The 20,466-nt window shown below is 42.9% G+C and overlaps 1 pseudogene; it reads left to right on the top strand.

The window, feature by feature from the left end:
- Positions 1-6,534: 6,534 nt before the first annotated feature.
- On the top strand, positions 6,535-7,587 carry LOC113886892 (annotated as a pseudogene).
- Positions 7,588-20,466: the final 12,879 nt, after the last annotated feature.

Genomic DNA, 20,466 nt, shown 5'->3' on the forward strand with positions numbered 1-20,466 from the left:
GAATTTTAGCTCCACTGCAGAAACCAAGTGAATTCAGGTAGGTAAGCTTTTTTTGTTGTGGGATGTTTATTTACAATGAACTGCAGAAGAGGGTTAATCTAATGGGATGCAGGACTGCATTGGAGGTGAAATGCTTTGTGACCAACATCCATTTGAGGTATCAATTAACTTTTAATTCTCAGAAGGAAACAAAAGCAGCCCTGCACAAAGACTAAATTGGGGGTGGTATAAGGGGCACAGAGCTCATGGAAACTCGGGCCTGCTACCTTTTTTGTAGCAGGGAAAGGCCTCCTTATCTAACACAAAGGGGCTGAAGAGTAGGGAGGGAGAAGGGTGAATTGGTGTGTGGCCTGTTAACTCAATGATGTTTCTAAAGCCTGAATGGAAGAGTCAAAGCCACCCAAGTCAAAACAGCACTAAGTCAATAGCTTGGCTGAGACATCATGACCTGAATGGAAATGCAAATGGTTCAGTCCAGTAACGGCTTTGGGTGTCACTTGGTCCACCAGCTCTTCCTTCCGTATAACCTTTTCTGCTGCCCACAGAAGAGCAAATCACCTTTTTAGATACTGGATCCCAACTCCAGGGAAAACCCAGTATGTGCCAAACCAAATTAAGAGAGCACAAAAATTATAGGGTGGTAATTCTCAATTAAAAACAGAATATTTACAGCACTCAAGGTTTCCCTAGAGTCCTTTTAAACCACGAGCCATGTGATTTTGAAAAAGTGGCAGCTGTGGCCCTACAGAGGCATCTCACGTCCAACAGGGAAGAAAATTCTCTCCATAAAGTACTGTTGTGGACATATTCGGCTTCCGACCACCAGACAACACAGGAGTATATAATTAGTTTGTTTTCCAAAGAGGGAACCACCTCATGCTTTTCTTCAAATTCAATCAAAACATACACGTTCTAAATAGAAACACGTTCATTCGAAACCCCTTTGCCTGAGCAGCTGTCTGGGCCAGGCCTGGTCGAAGAGCCTCATTGTATTCATCTCTGCACTCCAGCCAGTAAATGCTCGGCTTTGTTCCCCCCACCAGCGGAGGCAGTCAGGCTGTGTCAATGGGCTCAGCGGCCCTAATGATGGGAGGCAGGTGTCCTCAGAGCCTGCCCAGGTGAGGGGGTCAGCCTGGGTAGCATGACTCGCTCACTTGTCCTCAGTTTACAAAGCTATCTTCCCCACCCGCCCCCAGTCAATTAATTACTGCCATCAGCGTGCTCACCCCTCACAAGTGAAAGGAGTATACTCAGGCCTGCTTGGGACTTTTGCAACTATTCAAGAGCTCTGAAGACAACCGAGAGCCACTCTTTTCCAAAGGAGGTGGGGTGGTGAAGCTCTCTGCAACAACTCTATAACATGAAATCATAACAATATGAAAGAAATAAGCAGCTGCTCAAGCCTTATGAAGTAGTTGCTGACAGCACCAAGGTGGCCTCTGGGCAAATGCCCATCAGGACAAACAGACTCATATTCTCAAGTTCCCCCCAAAAAAGTGAAGGCCGTGTTCTTGTCCTTAGTTAATTTAAAAATGTCCATGCAGGAGATGAGCCAAGTAGACAGAGTAAGAATCACCTCTTACGCTTGTGCATTCTCAAGGCCCCAATCTGCACCTCCTCTCATTTTGTCTTCCACAGTCCAGGGAGGTAGGCAAGGTGAGAAACCACAGCCTCACATAACAGATGAGAAAACCAAGTTCAGAGAGGTTAAGGGATGCGCCCGTAGTCACACAGCTAATCAGCACAAGAACTAGGGCCAGAACCCAGGCATAAAAGCAAATAGAGCTGAAGCCGAAGCTACAGTTGGAGTTGCAGAGGTGGTCTTGCAAGGTCCAGGGGAGTGCAGCTTGGTTAGTCAGGGCAAGCTCTGCTGGGAAGGAAACTGGCTTCTGATGGCCTGGAAGGGAGACTGAGTTCTTCTGTACAAAGAGCTCACCACTGGCATTGGAACCCAATTTGTGATGCTCTGTTTATTCTGCCTACATGGGATTTTAGTGTTTCTAAAAAAGACCTCGCAGGATCCCAGAGGTTCTCCTGTATGCAGAGATTCTGCCTAATAACAGTTTCTGAACTCCTGCACAGGGAGCCCTCTCTTCAAGAGTCACCAAATATCACCTGTCTGCTGGCTTCAGGGTCCATTTGAGTAGGCATTATATTATTATAACCTGCCTTAATTCTAGGAGGCTGAATTAGTGTCCAGGCAATCTTGCCTAATGTGGGATCATTTTATTTTAGGTTCTCTCTCTCTCTTTTTTTTTGTCTGTGCCTGGGCATGCAGGATCTTAGTTCCCTGACCAGGGATCGAACCAGCACTCCCTGCAGAGGCAACACAGAGTCTTAACCACTAGACTACAAGAGAAGTCCCAGGTGAGATAATTTTTCACCAAAGTGGCATCTGTCCAAGGCACTGAGAGGAAACAGCTGTCTCTCTGCAGCCTAATGACTAAGAGTCAGTCAGTTTCTGGGTTCAAATCCCAGCTTGGCCATTCGCTATCTCTGTGACCTGGGGCCAATGATTTAAATCTCTCTGAGGCTCAGTTGACTGATCTGTATAAGGGTGAAAGTGTTAGTCACTCAGTTGTGTCCAACTCTTTGTGACCCCATGGAATATAGCCTGCCAGGCTCCTCTGTCATGGAATTCCCCAGGCAAGAATACTGGAGTGGGTATCTCTTCCCTCCTCCAGGGGATCTTCCCAACCCAAGGATCGAACCCAGCTCTCTCACATTGCCAGCAGATTCTTTACCATCTGAGCCACCAGGGAAGTATGAAAGTGAGTCGTTCGGTCGTGTCCAACTCTTTGCGACCCCATGGACTATACAGTCCATGATATTCTCCAAGCCAGAATACTGGAGTGAGTAGCCTTTCCCTTCTCCAGGGGATCTTCCCAACGCAGGGATCAAACCCAGGTCTCCCACATTGCAGGCAGATTCTTTACCAGCTGAGCCACAAGGGAAGCCGCTGTTGGGGTTAATAATGAAGATTAAGTTAGATCATGCACAAAAATCAGTCTAGTGCCTGGTGTACAAGGTATACTTATTATATTTCAGCTGTTAAAATTATTATTTTTCTTGCTTTGACATTTAAATGTGCTGCTGCTGCTAAGTCACTTCAGTCGTGTCCAACTCTGTGTGACCCCATAGACAGCAGCCCACCAGTCTCCCCCGTCCCTGGGATTCTCCAGGCAAGAACACTGGAGTGGGTTGCCATTTCCTCCTCCAATGCATGAAAGTGAAAAGTGAAAGTGAAGTCGCTCAGCCGTGTCCGACCCTCAGTGACCCCATGGACCGCAGCCTACCAGGCTCCTCTGTCCATGGGATTTTCCAGCCAGGAGTACTGGAGTGGGGTGCCATCGCCTTCTATCAACTGTTAAATGGTGAACACAGTATCTGACACAAGGTAAGTGCTATGCTATTGTTACCTTCCATAATCATAATGTAATATTATTATATATAATACATTATATTATGTAGTAATAGCATTATTAGTGTCTCACTCTGCTCCCCTCCTCATGTCTTATCCTGCAATCAAACTCATCTCCCACTTCTGTGCCTTTGCATGTGCTTTGCCCTTTAATTGGACAGAACTCCCATTTTTGGTTTTGTCTAATAACTTGGTTTCTCTTTCAAGACTCAAATCAGGAGGCATGTCTTCCAGGAAGTTTCTGAAAACTCCCAAGGATGAGATTGCTGCCCCATGACACCCTGTGTGCTTCCCCCACAACAGCACCCACCACACTCTCATAACCCCTGGTCTACACTAGACTGTGTGCTTTTTGGGGACAAGCACTCTTTTGTATCTCCTGCATCCCTCTCTGCCTAACACCTAGCAGAGGGTAGACCTACATACATTTGTTGAAGAAATGATTCATGACGGCAATGACAATCATGATTATAATTACCAATAACAATGCAGCCTATGAAGAATCTGTGAAAACAAATATTTAACAGCAGCAGTACCATGTCTACAAATACCATCTTATGCTGGATGAAGGTGCTGTTGTGGTGCTGTGGAGGGTGTGCACAAAGAGCTCTACCTGTTCTGTAACTCCCCCTTTCCTGTGGCCCATAGCTCCTCTCAAGCTACCTGAACAAAATCTGAACACCACCAAGGATGACTGACTGAGGCAAGACCCAAGGGACCACCCTCCAGTGTGTCCCTTTTCCCCCATGGCATTTCCACACGGAACATCCTTTCTGTTACAGGAATATTCCTGAATCACATATTCCACAGGTAGCTATGGTCCTATGGAAGACCACTGCATTTGGAGCCAGAAGCCCTGGACTCAAAGCACTGCTCTGCCTCTTACCTGGGGGCACTTACTAACATATGGCAGGGGGCATCTTCCTCTACAGGTGCTGTGGTCAGAATGATTTAACTGGTGAACTAGTTTGTAAAAAATAAATAAGTAACAATGTGGCCCACCATTTAGTCTGGGGAAAAATACTCAAGGACCCCAAGATAAAGGCTATACAGTGACAAACTTTATTTTCTTGGGCTCCAAAATCACAGTAAATGGTAACTGCAGCCACAAAAGAAGCTTGCCCCTTGGAAGAAAAGCCATGATGAAGCTAAATAGTGTATTAAAAAGCAGAGACATCATTTTGCCGACAAGAGTCTATATGCTCAAAGCTATGGTTTCTCCAATAGTCATGTACAGATGTGAGAATTGGACCATAAAGAAGGCTGAGTACTGAAGAATTGATGCTTTCAAACTGTGGTGTTGGAAAAGACTCTTGAGAGTCCCTTGGACTGCAAGGAGATCAAACCAGTCCATCCTAAAAGGAAATCAACCCTGAATATTCATTGGAAGGAAGCTGAAGCTTCAATACTTTGGCTACCTGATGAGAAGAGCTGACTCATCGGAAAAGACCCTGATGCTCGGAAAGATTGAAGGCAGGAGGAGAAGGGGATGACAGAGGATGAAATGGCTGGATGGCACCACCGACTCAATGGACATGAGTTTGAGCAAATTTTGGGAGATAATGAATGACAAGGAAGCCTGGCACACTGCAGTCCATGGGATCACAAAGAGTCAGACATGAATAACAACAACAAAGTCCAGCTCTGGAAGGAAAAGGGGTGCACATGTTTACTTCCTGACTCCTTAGCATGTGCTCCACCGTCTCCTCCCCTGGCAGCAGCATTGGTAAAACCTAACCTGTTACCCTGGATTAAGGGGCAGGTGAACCAAATCAAAGAGGTCTCCAGAACAACAGAGCCACATGATCTTAAGTTAGCTGAACTTGGGTAGCCCAGTTGATCAGAGTCAGGCAGTCACCACTCTGAGATTCAAGAATTAAGAATGGCTTCAGCACTCCTGGAAGTCAGCTCAAGTCGTGCCTCATGAGTCTGGAGCTCTTCCCTCTGCCCCTGGAAAATTACCTCAGCAAACATTTCTTTTTTCAACCATGCCTTAGAGCATGTGGGATCTTACTTCCCCGACCAGGGATTGAACCTGTGCCTCCTGCATTGGGAATATGGAACCTTAATCAATGGACCACCAGGGAAGGCCCCCAGCAAGCACTTCTTGAGGCCTGCTAATCTGAACCTCAGCAGCAATCATTTGCCAAGTGCCAAGGACTCTACACAGCTCTCATCCTTACAACTCATTCTTACTCTTCATCTTATGTATGAGGTCACTAAGACTTAAGTAACTTGCCCAAGGTCACGGAGCCAGTCAAAATCAAGGAGAGATTTCCAATCTGAAGCTACTGAAGCTGGGAGTCAGCTTTACTGATGCTAAAGCCCCCATTTGTAGCTGTGCAACCATACTATCAGCTAAGTCCCTAAGTATCAAAGACTGGAAAGGCTACACATATGAGTGAGGCTGTGGCTTTTTTTTCTCCAAGAGCTCCTGGTCTAAAAGAACATATAGACACATTCAAAGATAACAGTGATCAGTGCTAGGATAGAGTTCATAAAACAGGATCTGATCCCAGAGAATGGAATAATGAAGTGCAGCTGGCAGGAATTTAGAAAGAGTCTCAAAAGCTGGCCTTCTCCCTTAGTTGTAAATCCAACTGATTTCATTCTTATTCAACCTCTTTCCCCACTTGATTTCTCTCCCTTCCTTTAGTATCTGTCCTTCCTGAAGCTGAATGAAGTGGGCATAAAATCCTTAAGCCACATGTCCCCTCACCGTTGTCCCTGGCACCTTCCCTGCTACATTCCACTCATTGTTGGTGAGCAGATTTAAAAAAGATGACTTTTAAGATTCCTTCTGATCCTTAGAGTTGAAGATTCTCTGAGCAATGTGCTCCAAAGCAGAGAGATTCTCAAGAGCCAACTGCAGAAATTAGCAAAGATCTACTCAACACAACCATGAATTCACCTTGAAAAATTCTGAATTGCTTCCCTATTTTATATACTGTGGGATCCCCAGCTAGAGTTGCCAACAGCTTTCTCTTGGTTTTTAAACTGGATTCAACCACTTTCACAATTTAAAATCTGGGAGAACCCTCCAGGGGCTGCAAACTAAACCACCTCACGAACAGCAGACAGCAGCCCTGACCGGAAAGGAGGGAGGGACAAACATGGCGGCAGCCAAGCCTGACGACCTCTGCTTGGTGGTGCATGGACCCAGAGACCTGCACTTGGAGTACTATCCTATCCCTGAACCAGGCCCAAATGAGGTGCTACTGAAGATACATCCTGTCGGAATTTGTAGTTCAGATGTCCATGGCCGGCAGCATGGTCGAATCAGAAATTTTGTTGTGAAAAAGCCAATGGTGCTAGGGCATAAAGCTTTGAGAACAGTCATAAAAGTGGAATCATCGGTCAAGCACTTATAACCAGGTGATCATGTTGACATTGAGCTTGGAGCTCCTTGAGAAACTTGATGAACTCTGCAAGACTGGCCGATACAATCTGTCACCAACCATCTTCTTCTGTGTCATGCCGCCCGATGATGGGAACCTCTGCCAGTTCTACAAGCACAAGGCTAATTTCTGCTACAAGTTTCCTGACAATGTCACCTTTGAGGAAGGGGCCCTGGTTGAGCCACTGTCTGTGGGGATTCATGCCTGCCGGCAAACTGGAAACAAGGTCCTTGTGTGTGGAGCTGGGCCAGATGGACTGGTCAGTTCCTCACAGCCAAGGCGATGGGTGCAGCTCAAATGGTGGTGACTGATCTGTCAGCCTCTCGGTTGTCTAAAGCCAAGGAAGTTGGGGCTGATTTCATCCTCTGGACTCCAATGAGAGCCCTCAGGAAATAGCCAAGAAAGCAGAAGGTCTTCTGGGCAGCAAGCTGGAAGTCACCATCAAGTGCACAGGAGCAGAGACCTCCATCCAGGCAGATATCTACCAGACTCATCCTGGTGGGCTGGTGCTGGTGGTGCTGGGCTCTGAGATGACCAGTGGGCCCTTCGTGCATGCAGCCACCTGGAAGGTGGATATCAAGGGCATTTCGCTACTGCAAAATGTGGCCAATGGTTATTTCAACACTTGCATCCAAGTTTGTGAATGTAAAGCCCTTGGTCACCCATCGGTTTCCTATGGTGAAAGCTCTGGGGGCTTTTGAAACCTCCAAAAAGGGTTTGGGGTTGAAAGTCATGATCAAGTATGACCCCAATGACCAGAATCCATGATGCGAATTGGGCTCTGTCCTTGTGCCCACTCTCAGCATCTTGGGGCTAAGTGTTTGGCTGGGCAGTGTGAAAGTTTCTTTTGAACAGTAAGAATAATTAATAATTGTGTGTGTGCTCAGTCATATCTGACTCTTGCCAACCCCACGAACTGTAGCCCACCAAGCTCCTCTGTCCATAGGATTTTCCAGGCAAGAATACTGGAGTGGGTTGCCATTTCCTTCTCCAATAATAGTTAAATAATTAATAAAATTATCAAATAATAAAAATAAATAATTGATTCATTGTAAATAGAGAGCTTTACACAGGGGAGCTTGTGTGCCTTAAACATACAAGTAAGGAGAATTTGGGGGAACTTGTAGCCAGAACGACCTGTTTATGCTGATCAGAGTTCAGCAAGTAGAGCAGAGCTTGGCAAGCAGGTGCAGGGAACTCTCCTTCCTCCTACAGTGCCTGGAAGTTGAGTGAGGAAAGAAATCTGCCCCTTGGGTTCCTGCTTCTATTGTGACTGTGGCCAGATGGAGGATGGGAGCTCAGGTATGAAGAGACCTTTTACAACTTTATCAAGACTTAACTGAGCTTCCCTAGTGGCTCAGATGGTAAAGAGCCACCTGATAAAGAATCTGCCTGCAATACAGGAGACCTGGGTTCAATCCCCGGGTTGGGAAGATTCCCTGGAGGAGGATATGACAACCCACTCCAGTATTCTTGCCTGGAGCATTCTATGGACAAAGAAGCCTGGTGGGCTACAGTCCATGGGTTTGCAAAAAGTCGGACACAACTGAGTAACTAAGCACACTCAGCACAACTGGCCCAGAACCTGATTTTCACAAAAGTCTGCAGCTCAGGGTTGGGGGTGAAAGGTTGTGAACAGTTTGCCTTTAAAGCACGGTGCTTCTAGACAAAAGTACTATTTGATTGGATGATAAAATGAGAATACAGGACTTACCCTCCTGGGTCTAGGATAATTTAAAAACCAAACACAACTGAAATCCCATGTGAAATTAAAAAAAAAAAATGTGGGTTAGAATCTTACAAATGGAAAGCCCTCTTTATTTTCAAATGCAAATCTGATTCAAATCAAGGCCAAAAGTTTAAACAGTGATTTAGAAATCAACCCTTGAGTTCAAAGCTGATTTTAAGTGTAGCAAAATGTCTTTGCTCTTGTCCAGCCCTCAGGTTTCTACTGTAGTCCTGCAATCAGCACTGGAAATGGAGACCCAGAGGTGACAACCTTTTCACTCTCTTCCAGAACCTCCCTATCTCTCTACCATGTTAGCAACAGAATTGTCAACAACTAGATAATGATTATCTAATTCTAAGTGTTATCTAACTCCAGTAATAGGATTAAAGATAATTCAGTCTGTCCAGCTTTAGGATTCCAGCCACATGTTAACCCCTAGCAAACTCCATTGGCCAGTGGCCATTTCCATGAGCTGTTCTCTCATTTAAAATAGCACTATCCCCAGAGCAACAGAAGAAAAAACGAGATCCATTGGATCTTGTCAAATTTTAAAATCTTTTGTGCTTCTAAGAATACCATCAAGAAACTGAAAAGACAAACCACAGAATGGGAAAATCTATTTACAAATCATATGTCTAATAAGGGGCTTCCCTGGTGGCTCAGATGGTAAACAATCTGCCTGCAATGAGGGAGATCCAGGTTTGATTCCTGGGTTGGGAAGATCCCCTGGGGAAGGGATCTAGTATACAGATCTGTCTAGTATACAGACCTGTCTAATAAGGATCTAGTATATGGAATGTATAAAGAATTCTTAGAACTTAATAACAAAACAGACAGCCCAATTGAAAATGGGCAAAAAAATCTGATTAGACATTTTTCCAAAGAAGATAAATGGCCATTAAACACATGGAGAAGTCCAACATCATTAGTCATTAGGAAAATATGAATCAAAACCACAATGATATACTATTTCACATATATTGGGAAGATTATCATAAAAAAGACAGATAATTATTTGTATTGGTGAGGATGTGGAAACATAAGAACCATCACATATTTCTGGTGAGATTGTAAAATGGTACTGCCACTTTAAAAAAGTTTGGCAGTGCCTTGAAGAGTTAAACATAGAGTTATCATATAACCCAGCAATTCCACTACTAAATATCTATACAAGAGAAATGGCAACACAGTGTCCACACAAAAACTTGTACATGAATGCTCATGATAACCAAAATTTGGAAAGAACCCAAAGGCTCACCAAGTGATGAACAGACAAAATGTGGTAAATCCATACAATGGAATAGTATTCTGCCCCCCAAAAGAGTGAAGTATTGATACATGCCACCACATAAATGAGCCTTGAGAACATTATGCAAAGCCAAAGAAGTCAGACAGAAAGGCTCTATATTGTATGATTCTGTTTATATTAAATATATAGGATATTTTTTCAGGTAAATCTAAAGAAACAAAGTAGATGAGTGGTCACCTGGGGTGGGAGGCAGGGAAGTGGAGAGTTACTGCTAACGAATGCAGGGTTTATTTCTGGATTAGTGAAAATGTTCTGGAAACAGATTATGCTGAAGGTGGCACAACTTTGTAAGTATACTGAAAACCACTGAATTGCATGCTTTTGATTAATGGGTTTTATGATATGTGAATTATATGTCCATTTTTTAAATGTAGAAAAATAGCAACATACCTAAGAGTCAGAGATCTATAAGGCAAACTAGACCAGGGCTGCCGACAATCTTCGCCACACACCCACCTCTGCCCTCCATGACAGACAGACTCACATTCACACGTGGTCAGCAGGAATGTATCAGGTACTTCCTATCACAGATTGGTACAAATCATAGACAGCAGCAATACAGTTAGTCCCTGATAAGTTCTAATTACCAGGGGCTGAGTTAGGTCCCTCAGTCATCTGGCTGGATCCTTCCAAGCTACCCAGTTCCACATCCCAAGTCCTCTACATATTCCCTGGCCTTCAGACACTCTGCACTGGTTTTCTTCTGGGAAAACTCCATCCATTTCCTCCCCCTTGCCTCTGTTCATACTATGCACTCCTCTCAAACTAATAAGACCCAGCTTATCTTTTAAACATCACCAGCAGCAAATTCTCTCTGTTCTATGAAGTAGCATTTTGGTACCAAAACAGGACTTATTGAGTATTTGTTGACTGACTGAACAGTGAATGAATGGCCTTAGATATGCATCCCTCTTAGTGGATTTGAAGAAATAAAACCACCATAGTTAGTGTAAGCCCTTCCTTAACTTCTCCAGAATAGCTGAAACAGTGTGGTGGATGAGTAAACAGGCCAGTGGAGAGGTTATGTTCCAGAAGAGGACTTCAATTCCTATCTGAATTTCTCACAGAAACAATGGAAAAGCATGGGCAGTCTCAACTTTGTTAATGTATCCACTGGAAAACATGATAGAAGATGCTCACACACAGGGCTGACTACCAGAGGCTTAATCAAGGTAATATAAGTGCCCACCATGGGTTCTTTCCCAATCAGGCAAGCATTTTCGAATGCAAGGGAAGGACAGCAACATTTTCATAAGGATAATTTTGAACCGGGTCTAATCTACTCAAAACAGGCAATCACTGACAAACTTCAGACCCTTTCTTATTAGTAGGAACAAATTGCATGCGTGCGTGCTAAGTCACTTCAGTTGTGTCCGACTCTTTGCGACCCTATGAACTGTCAGGCTCCTCTGTCCATGGGATTCTCCAGGCAAGAATACCGGAGGGTTGCCATGCCCTCCTCCAGGGGATCTTCCCAACCCAGGGAAGAAACTGCGTTGTTTACATCTCCTGCATTGGCAGCCAGGTTCTTTACCACTAGCGCCACCTGGGAAGCTCAGTGAGAACAAATTATTTGCAATCCAACTCCCAACCGATGGTGACACACCCAGGTGTAGCCACATTGCAGATGAGGACCTCTGGTGTATCAGGAAGTCACATTTCTGGAGAAAAGCCAGAACAGCATACTTGTTCTGGAAACAACCACAGACCACAAATGAGATCTTGGCACAAGGAAATGCTTTCTAAAGTGCATATATAACCAAAGTTTAACAGATCACACAGAAGCCAACCCCATAAAACTGTGTCTAATCTGGTGTCAAATATGTATGTCACAGAGCTTTCTCTCGGCCTGCCTTACCACATCTCCTCATGTTTGCTGCAACAAACCTGGAGGTCCAAAAGGGCTTCTTTGGGGAAATGTGTCCAGAATACTTGGGATGATTTTGTAGAAAGACAATGAATTGATATTTTTAAAAATCTGATCCAAGGCTAATTGTTTTGCTGTTTTTTTCCCTCTAAATGTTATCTTTCCTGCTGGCAGAAACAAGCATTAACCACACATGCTATTTGTCTTTTTTGCTGCCTTCACAACCAAGGTTCTGCTTTCTTGAGCTGTCATCTCACCAGCATTAGCAGCTTCAGTCTGCGCAACAGTGTTCTACAAGTCAGCCTCCCACCCTTAAAAATGCATGAACCGACCCCTGTCTGCACAGAACTTGTTATCCTTTGATTCTGTGACACTTGTCATTTCACAAGATCTAAAAGCCTCAAAACTCTGGCTTGCTGATAGCAGAAGTTAAAGGTACACCAGCCCATGTCTGAGCTCAGAACCACAACATGAAAACTGTCTACATTGGCCTTGTAATGGGAGATTGCAACCAGCATTAAAGCCCTGCTTTTTTTTTCCCTTTTATCATCAGTTAAAAATTGAATATTCAATGGTAATGAAATAGTAGGACTAATGCTGATAAAAACAAACATAGCAGACCTCACTCCTCCAAACACTGATACCATTATATCTGAAATCCAACTGAAGTACTACTAGCCCTATCTCTGATGATCTATCTTTGACTAATACCACATGCAAAACACTAAAGTATGAGTTTAAAAACCTATGTATCCTAGTTGACTTATATTTATGGAATGCAAAATAATGTTTTCTATATACTTATGGAATGCAAAATAAAGTTTGCTGTACATCTTATATTACATAATGTGTGTGTGTTAGTTGCTCAGTCATGTCTGGCTCTTTGTGACGCCATAGACTGTGGCCCACCAGGCTCCTCTGTCCATGGGATTTCCCAGGCAAGAATACTGGAGTGGGTTGTCATTTTCTTCTCCAGGGGATCTTCCCAAACTAGGGATCAAACCCAGGTCTCCCACATTGCAGGCAGATTCTTTACCGACTGAGCCACCAGGGAAGCCCTGTGTTATGTAATATATAAGGTTAAATACATAAGACTTAAAATGCTTTCATATTACTCCAAATCAAATTTCTCCCTTGAGAGTACTGTGGCATCTGATTACACTGTCTTCTTTCTATCTTACTATGCTTGCTGGTTAGCTACTGAAGCGTGTCCACATAACCATGCTCTCTTATAAGTCAGAGGGAAGGTAGCTCTGAATTTCTTACATTTTCCTGCTCTTCTCTATGTTGCTTCCTTTCCCTTGAATTTGGCCCAACACACTTTCAAAGCCTTTTTCAATTATTTCCCCTCAAGTATTGCCCTTTACAAAGGGTAACATTGCTGTGAATCTAAACAAAAGTTCCTAATGTTAGTTTCCTCAGTTGGTTTTAGAGAACAGATGCTAGTGAGTATTCATCTCTCGTTTTTTACTATAAGCAGGCCTTAGTACCGAGTCTAAAGGTTTTTAAATTGTTTGCATATTTTGAGGTATTAACTGTGCAGAAGACAATGTTTCTGCCTCTTTTTCCTTCAAATGATGGAAAAAGGGCAAAAGAAGGATTAGAACAGCTATATTTGCTTAAGAAATCAGGCAAGCACATCGTGCCAGGATGACATAAATCAACTAGGTCTGGATTTGTGAAGTATCTCAAATTACTATCTAAAGAGGTCAACTTTGAAAAACCAAAGAATATATTTTGTTAGGAATCTTTCCCTTGGTTTCCTAGACCTTAACATGATTCTGATTTATCTCTGGCCCTTTAACAATCCAGTATGTAGTAAGTGAGGGCTTCCTACATGTGAATCACTGTGGGAGACACAGATAACAAAAATGTGAGTCCTGCCCCTAGAAAGCTTGGTGTAAACAACAGGTACAGACAGGGTTAAATAAGTTTATATTGCACTGGTTCCTTGCACTTACTAGGGGTTGGATACATGTTGCTATGTGTTTTTTTTTTTTTTTAAAGAATAAATAAAGATAAAAACAACTCTAATACAAAGCAAACTTTGCTAAGCAGAGACACACGTTGTCCACAGAGAATTGGAAAAGAACTCATTCTGGCTAGCTCTTTCTGGCAAGGCACTGTGAAGGTTTTAGCATTTAAGTGGAGCTTTAGGGTGTATGTAGGACTTCCTTTGAAACCCATGTTGGAAGCAGGACTCAATGGTGATGACACAACATGACTGAGAGGGTGAAGCTGAGCCTGAAATGCTGGAACTTTGCTCTCCCACACCTCTGACCCAACCATGGCAACTCCAGGAGCCCTACTTCAGCTATTGTAGTTACTGAGATTCCATCCAAGTTCTCCTTTGCATCAAAGGTTCTGCTGTTAGACTCACAAACATAAGAGATCAGACTTATGGTTGCCAAGGGGGAGAGCGGGAGGGAGAGGGATAGACTAGGAGTTTAGGGTTGGTGGACACAAACTATTATATGTAAAATGGATGACCAACAAGGTCTGTATAGCACAAGAAACTGTATCTAATCTCCAGGGATAAACCATAAGGGAAAAGAAAGTTTTAAAAAAGAATATATATGTGTATAACTGAGTCACTTTGCTGTATAGCAGAGATTTGCACAACATTGTAAATCAACTATACTTCAATTTTAAAAAAGATTAAAAAACAATGTTCTGCATTAAAATGAAAAAAAAATGAAGTTTGAAACCCACTGGATAAGATTATCTTAAAGGGCCCTTCCAGCACTAAACTTCAATAGCTCACAGAAGAGATGAGACTTGCCTATAAAAAGAAAGACTTTGCTTGACCAAATTTATCAGCAGAATGGGAGAGCATAGGAAACTAACATGTACTGAGCATTTACTACGTACTCATGGTATGGCACATATTACTATTGAATGCAAAAAGCAAATCTGTATTATTGTCATTTTATAAGCAAGAAAACTAAGATTAGAGCAGTCAAATAACTTTCCCAAAGGTATGCAACTAATAAAGTGGCACAGAAAAGATTCAAACCCAGTGAGTATAATGCCAAAGGGCAAATTCCTATTAACCATTCTATGCCCCACCAAGGCACATCAGAGTTCACACGTTCAGAGAAAGGCTGAAAACAAACACATCTGTGCCAAATCAGGTTGTGAACAGCAATTTTGGGAACACTTATTTTAGAACCTGGCTTCCCAGGTGGCACTAGTGATTAAGAACTCACCTGCCAATGCGGGAGACATAGGAGATGTGGGTTTGATCCCTGGGTTGGGAAGATCCCTTGGAGGAGGGCATGGCAACCCACTCCAGTATTCTTGCCTGGATCTTCCCAACCCAGGGATTGAACTCGAGTCTCCTGTGGCTCCTGCATTGCAGACAGATTCTTTACCATTGTGCCCCCTTAGCTGTCAGAGGTTGGTGATTTTTGAAAACAGATAAAAGTTGACCAGGAGTCAGGTCTTGTGAAAAAGTACATGATCAAACTTGGCAATGCCAAGCTGATCAATGGTATGGTGTGAATAAGGAAGGAGGCACTATATGAGTCAGCTTCGAAGTAGGGTCCCAAAGACAACAAAAGCCACACTGTTGGAAAGCACATCTGGGCACCAAAGGTGATTATTTTGAAAGATGAAACTCTTGCTGTGTAAATTCTACTGTGTGCTTCTATTTTGTTTTGTTTTGTTTTTAAGTTTTCAATAGCATTCCATGAAGGAACAAACATACCAAGAGACGTGTTTTCACTTCTCCGCTCAGCTCCTCAGCCACTGAATAGCCATGGTCAAGTCCCTTTAGATTACCAAACATCAATTTTCTATAAAACAGAAACAGTAAAACCCAATGTAAAAGGCTGTTTTCGGGACAAGAAAAAAAAAAGTATAAAGCAGTTAGTACTATTCCTGAACCCAAATGGGCACCCCACAAAGGGCAGCTATTATTGTTTTTAATCATGGCTTAAATATTCTCTGCAGATTGGGGAGTTTGAACGGCTTAGTTCAAAACAGATGTATTTTCGAGTTTTTTCCAAAATGCCTGAGCTGAGTAGTATATTCGAACATGGTGTCACACGTTGAGGCACGGAGAGTTTAAGAAATGAGGACATTTCGAAAACTACTCAGGCTCCTCAAAAACATTTCTTGCAAATACAATCCACCACCACTGTATTTAACTCATTTGAACTGCTAATAACCACTTTTCTAGTAGCTTGGAAAGCATGGTTTAGAGAGAAATTTTCTGACCACAATAACTGCATGTTTTTCCTTGCAATTGTCTCTTAAAAAAATACTACAAAGTTTCTATGTTGCTGAGAAAGCAGGTGAACAGGGAAAGAAATGTAAAGCTTTGTGCCCACAGCTTGTTTTCCATGACATGGGAGGTCTGCTTTTGAAAGCAAGCAAAGTGTTCATTTATTAAGAAAAACCAGCTCTTTGGGCTCCTGCTAAGTGTTTGGGGGCTCAGCAATTATCCAAAAAACTCTGATTACAAATTCAAAGCTCCCTCCCACCCACTCCCCCACCTCTCTGAAAAACAGGAAATCTGCCTGTGCTCGCATGATGCCTTCATCGCCGCAACCTTGCTGCGAGTAGGGCTGAATATTATGGGAAACAAGTCACAAAAGAGAAAAGCTGAAGGCAGGTGCAGGAACAAGACGCCGCGCTCCTTGGAGAGGGCCTTAGGTAAGTAGCTACAAGAGTTGTACGTGCCAATCAAAGACGGGCAAGGGTCAAGCTCCCTTTTGTGCATGAACAAAGACTAATTGCATGTTCATAGCTGTAGAGTCTGCAGGCACTAATTCGAGAGAGGAACTATAAAAACCTTGGACTCCCGCCTCCCAACAGCAGCCAAGGGGAAGCAGAGGGCTCGAGGAGCCCAGTGGCTGTCAACCAGCTGGGCCTCTCCCTGCCTTCTCCACAGCAACCAGGGGCTCCCACGTGGCTGCCATTTCAGAAATGAAAATAAGCCATTTTGTGGAAACTGAAAGGATAGCTGTGTGTACATAACGCCAAGCCAATGAGCAGCAATGGAAAAGGCTCCGAGCCACTTAGCTTCCTTTGAAGCACAATGCCCAATACTGTTGGCCTTGCTTTTTCATTGAATCGACCAAATTAGCGGGCTCTTTTGACATCTCGTAGACATGACTGGTCAGTGCAAGTTGTCCTTTTCTTACGTTCGAAAACAAAGGTCTCTTAAGGTAGTTTGGTCCTGTGAGGAACCATTTTGAATCAGGTTACTACTAAGGCCAAGTGTCTGGAGCAGCTGGTTTTTGAATTTATTATTAAGAGTAGCTTACATTCATAGAACACAGCCACATCTCCCAAATACTTTCATTCATTCAGTCACTGAACATTGATGGGTACTCCTGCTGCAGGCAAGACGCTGTGTTTGGCTTTCCAGAGAACAGAAATGCATGAGCCAAACGGGAGCCCTGCTCATTAAGCAGAGCAGACCTGATTGAACCCATTCCACAACCCAAGAGACTCAGAACTGAAGACTTTCAGTGACAAAGCCAGGAGAGAATAGAGGCCCTTGGGCCCCTGCACAGTGTGAAGCCCACTGCACCCCCCAGCTTTTCCATCGGCAGGTATAAGGAGCAGAGGAGGGCAGTCAGTGTATAGAGTCCAGGGGTCTCCAAGCCTGTACTCAATCTCAATTAAAAACAAAACAAGGGACTTCCCTGGTGGTCCAGTGGCTTAGACTCCACAGTCCCACTGCAGGGGGCACAGGTTCCATCCCAGGAAAGGGAACTAGACTCCAAATGTTACAACTAAGTGTTCACACGCCACTACTAAGAACTGGTGCAGACAAATAAATAAATAGATATTAAAACAAACAAACCCCTCTTTGGCTAAACTCCCATACATAAATCACATGGACGTGGAATGCTCTAGAGGAAGTGGGGACAGGGACACTGGTGTAGTGGAGCCCAGCTCTTCCACGGACAAGCTGTGTGACCTTGACCATCACTTAATCTCTAAGCCTTAGTTTCCCCATTGACACAAGTGGGGAGTTGGGCTCACTAAAATCGGTGAGTCCTAAACCTGGCTAACCATCACAGACCCAGGGGAACTTGTTAGAGATTCGAAGTACTCCCTCATACTTTATGAATGATCATTCCCAGGTGAGAAGGCCTAAGAGTCTGCATTGTAACAAGCTCCCCAGAATATCCTGCTAGACAGCCAAGATCAGAAACCCTGCCTGAGATAATTTCCAGTGTCTGGGCTGGCCTATGAGAGCCCACACACAAGAAAACGCCATGTAAGCTCTGAGACAGAATTAACATGAGAAGGAGCCTGAAGAAGCTGCTTCTTTGTTTAGTCATTCATGTGTTCCACAAACATTCTGAACCATGCTGTCTTTGCTGATTTCTGCATGGAGTACGAGAAACACAAATGCAACTAGTATAGAGCACTTGTCGTTTGAGAATCTCAGTTCATTTGTAGAAACAGGTGTGTCAAGAGATCAACACAGAGTCTCCCTTGGCAATCTGGTGGTTGGGACTTCCCCTTCCAAAGCAAGGGGAATGGGTTTGATCCCTGGTCCGGGAGCTAAGATCCCACATACCTTATGGCCAAAAAATAAAAATAAAACATAAACAATATTGTTGTCCAATCACTAAGTCATGTCCAACTCTTTGAGACCCCATGGACTGCAGCACACCAGCCTTCCCTGTCTTTAACCATCTCCAGAGTTTGCTCAAACTCATGTCCATTGATTTGATGATGCCATCCAACCATCTCATCCTCTGTCATCCTCCTTTGCTCCTGCCCTCAATCCTTCCCAGCATCAGGTCTTTCCCAATGAGTCAGCTGTTCGCATCAGCTGGCCAAAGTATTGGAGCTTCAGCTTCAGCATCAGTCCTTCCAATGAATATTCAGGATTGATTTCCCTTAGGATTGATTGGTTTTATCTCCTTGCCATCCAAAGGACTCTCAGGAGTCTTTTCTAGCACCAAGATTTGAAAGCATCAATTCTTCAGTGCTCCACCTTCTTTATGGTCCAACTCTCACATCCATACATGACTAATGGAAAAACCATAGTTTTGACTATTCATTATTTCTAGCCTTTTTGATAATTGACATTCTAGCAGGTGTGAGGTGGCATCTCATTGTGGTTTTGGTTTGCATTTCCCTGATGATTAGTGATGTTGAGCACTTTCTCATGCACCTGTTAGCTATCTCTATGTCTTCTTTGGAAAAACATCTCTTCAGCTCCTCTGCCCATTTTTAATTGAGTTACTTTTGTTGTTGTTGCTGAGTTGTGTGAGTTCTTTGTGGGGTTTCCCAGGTGGCTTAGTGGTAAAGAATCCACCTGCCAATGCAGGAGACACAGGAGATGTGGGTTTGATCCCTGGGTCGGGAAGATCCCCTGGAGGAGGAAATAGCAACCCACTCCAGTATTCTTAGTGGCTGCTTCAGTCACCATCTGCAGTGATTTTGGAGCCCAAGGAAATAAAATCTTGAGAGTCTTGGATAGTGACAGAACAACCAGTGTTCTTGCTTGGAGAGTACCATGGACAGAGGAGCCTGGTGAGCTACAGCCTATGGGGCTGGACATGATTGAGCACACATACACCATGAGTTCTTTGTACATTTTGGATATTAATCACTTATTGGATGTGATTTGCAAATATTTTCTCCCATTCTGTACATTGTCTTTTCTTTATTTATTGTTTTTGTTTCTGCACAGAAGCTTTTTAGTTTGATGTCTTCCCACTTGATTTTTCCTTTTGTTGCTTACACTTTTAGGTGTCACATCCAAAAGATCATTGCCAAGACCAATGTCAAGGACCTTTTCCTCTAAGAGTTTTTCTTAGAGTTTTTCTTCTAAGAGTTTTATAGTTTCAGGTCATACATTTAAGTCACTAATCCATTTTGAGTTAATTTTACTGAGTGGTATAAGATAGAAGTCCAATTTCATTCTTTTGCACATTATCATCTAGTTTTTCCAGCATTATGTATTGAAGAGACTATCCTTTCCCCATTGAGTATTCTTGGCTCTGTTGAAAATATTAGTTCACTGTTTATGTGGGTTTATTTCTGGCTCTCTATTCTGTTCCGTTGGTCTATGTATCTGGGTATATGCCAGTACCATACTGTTTTAATTACTACAGTTCTGTAATATAGTTTGAAATAGAAACTGTGATGCCCCCAGCTTTGTTTCTTTTTCTCAGGAATGTCTTGGGTATTCAGGGTCTTTCGTGGTGCACATAAATTTTAGGATTTTTTTCTAATTTCTGTGAAAAATGCCATTAGAATTGTCATAGTGATTATATTGAATTTATAGATGTCTTTGGGTAGTATGGAATTTTAACAATATTAATTCTTCCTATCCATGAACACAGGATATCTTTTCACTTATTTGTGTCTTCTTCAACTTCTTTCATTAATGTGTTATAATGTTTAGTGTACAGATCTTTCACTTACTTGGTTAAATTTATTCTTATGTATTTTACTATCATTGATGCTATTGCCTATGGGATTATTTTCTTTATTTCTTTTTCAGATTAGTTTGTTGGTATATTTGCTTCTGGTTCCAATCTACTGCAAAATGTTGTTGTCATTGATAAATATGAAGAAAATTCTGTCTCACACAAATATATGTTTGGAAAAAGGGAGTAGCATTTTACTTGCCTTTTGAGATAATTGTGGATAGACACAATTACCTTCTTTGATATTAAGCCAAAACTCAGAAAGTGGTAGTTTCTTTTTTATTTAAAGTTATATTAATTTCTACTATATGGCAAGCAAGTAATAGTTTCT

Source organism: Bos indicus x Bos taurus, chromosome X, assembly GCF_003369695.1.
Source record: "Bos indicus x Bos taurus breed Angus x Brahman F1 hybrid chromosome X, Bos_hybrid_MaternalHap_v2.0, whole genome shotgun sequence".
In the NCBI taxonomy this organism is placed as follows: Eukaryota; Metazoa; Chordata; class Mammalia; order Artiodactyla; family Bovidae; genus Bos; species Bos indicus x Bos taurus.